This window comes from Pinus tabuliformis, chromosome 4_1 (assembly GCF_031772625.1).
Source record: "Pinus tabuliformis cultivar Carrire ecotype Pingquan chromosome 4_1, CPIR1, whole genome shotgun sequence".
NCBI classification, from domain to species: domain Eukaryota; kingdom Viridiplantae; phylum Streptophyta; class Pinopsida; order Pinales; family Pinaceae; genus Pinus; species Pinus tabuliformis.
In genome coordinates, this window is record NC_142303.1 from 918,835,250 (window position 1) to 918,837,731 (window position 2,482).

Sequence of the window (2,482 nt, forward strand, 5' to 3'; positions counted from 1 at the left end):
CCAACAAACCAAACATGTGTATAGAAACAAAATGTTGTGCTTAATCATATTAGAAAAGAAAAGAAAAAGTAAACTGAAGTACTATACATGCTCCATTGAATTCAAATTCACGGTTGGTGCCCCACACTATTTGCAATCATAACTATGTAAATAAACCTCTTATTATGCAATTTGTACACATAACCAGCGGGAAACAAATCTCCTTCATAAAAAAATGCGTTGGAGTGAGAACAATTGAACCAGAGAAGCCTAACAAAGCTAAACTCTTAGAAAACAACACATTACATATTCAAACTGGAGGATAGCAAGGGAAAAATATGAGGGTGTAAGACGCCATGGAAGGAGGGCATATGGTGCCACTTTTGAAATGGAATGTAGGAGGATAAGCCTTCTTAAATGCATTGTTGAAGGCATGCGAACTCGAAAAATATCCATCATAATGACCGTTACACGCAGTAACGACACTCCCTTTATTCTTCTCTTGCAAATCTTTCAAAAACACCACATTCACGTTGGTTCTACAATCCATGGACTCTAATGAATGACTGTTACAGATATTATTGGTGCATATCTTGGAACCACTAACATTGAAAGATTGTAACCTTTCTTCAACTTAACCGAAACGTGTTCAACTTCACTATTCCTCCCAGAAGTTTGAAGCTCGCTTTTGTGATGGCCATGATATCTTGAATCTTATTTGCACTACAACTTTCCTCTACAGTCAATGGAATCACAACCTCCAATCCATTGGGAATTGAAGACACAACCCGTCCTCCCCCAAATAGATGTCGACCAGAATGGATCCACCTTCCATGAATATGACTCCCCTGCTCTCACTTTCTTCATATGAGGAGGAGGAACATTAGTTGACCCCATAGTCGCAGCCCACACCATAAATGAGAAATTGTTCACCACCCTTATCGTATTATAAGCCATAGGTGACTCTGTTGTTCCCTCAAATTGCATTAGTTCATAAAAAATAGTTCTCGAACATCTATATGTTTTTTCTCTTCTTTTCACATAGAGGCTTTAGCTTCTCTCTCTCCAACCTTTTATGCATCTTCTTCATCCATATGCACATATTCTCCAAGCTCTGTTGTCCTCCTAGAGTCTTGCTCATTTATTCTCAAACTTGAAGCTAAATTTTCTATTGATTCTTCAATCGACTATGACATAACTTGTTGTTGCATGTCACTTTCCTTTGTACCAAATTCTACTACACGCTTCTTGGGAAGATGTAGCTTTTGCTACTTTGCGCAAAATATTTTCATCAAATGCTTTTTTTATAAGATTCCATACTAAAGCATCACATACTTCATCATATGGGTTGTTAGACCGATACTCAATCAACTATTTACATCAAAGAAAAGTTTTCAATTTGAGAACCCAAAAATCAATTTTTTTACTAGCAGATTTTGAAAGTATTACCAGATCTATTATGATCCATTCATCCTTGAATTTTTCTACTTCATTTGCTTCTATTTTAGGTGCCTCGGCTATGACTAACACCTCTATAATCTCTTAGAAATACTCTCATTCTTCCTTTCATTTTATTTTCTTGGTCTACTTCAGCCTCTCTTTGCAACCAATGATTGTTGTCTTTCTTCTATCTTCTCTTCTTTCCTTATCACCCAAAAAAAAATGGCTTTCAATATGTGCTCTCATAATAATTTTTTTTACCGTATTCATGTATCCTTATTATACAGAGGGATTTTTCAGAATCCAAAACACTATCATGCTTGAAAAAATAGAAAATTTTTACAGACTGACACACCTTTTCAAGGCCCTAAACTCTTGTTCAAATAAATCCCTTCCTCTTTTCTAATTCTCTTTTTGAAGTAATAGTAAAATAATAACATGCACCTTTTCATACATGCATTTAAAAAAAAAAACAAAAAACCCACCTTATCTCCAAACCTTTCAAACAGGTCTCGAAACCTTTAACAAAAACCTTTTTATAAACTTTTATACAGCTTCCCCTTTTAATAAACTTTTTTTTTGTCTTATGAAAACGTACTTGTTATCCCTGTGACAGACACTCTCCAAAATTTTACCTACACTTGAATTTTGGAGCCTACTGTGGATCTTGTGATCGATCATTTAATGGTCACTTCTTGATCGGTCGAAGTCACTGTCTCACACACGTTCAGCTCACAACAAGTTCATGATCACATTATTTTACACAAGCTTGAAAAACCATAGCACAGTCCATCAAGGTAGTGCCTATGCAATTTTTAACCCATGTCGATAGTCAGTTCATTATGTGATTGACAGTTCCTCACTTTTGGCTGCATTTGTACTTCTATTTCGGTGAGTTTTTCAAATTGGCGCTTTTGTGTACCTTTACTTTCGCAATTGTCATTTTCATGTTTTCTACTCTTGCTTTTGCTTACTTTAACTTTAATTAGTATTGCTTTCATGTTATCTTCACTTTGGCATATTTTGCTTTCACCGTCGTTTGCACTTTTCGTGCTCATATTGT

The 2,482-nt window shown here is 35.5% G+C and overlaps 1 pseudogene; it reads right to left on the reverse strand.

Annotated features, from left to right (window-relative positions):
- Positions 1-289: 289 nt before the first annotated feature.
- Positions 290-966, reverse strand: LOC149179153 (pathogenesis-related 5 protein Cup a 3-like; annotated as a pseudogene).
- Positions 967-2,482: the final 1,516 nt, after the last annotated feature.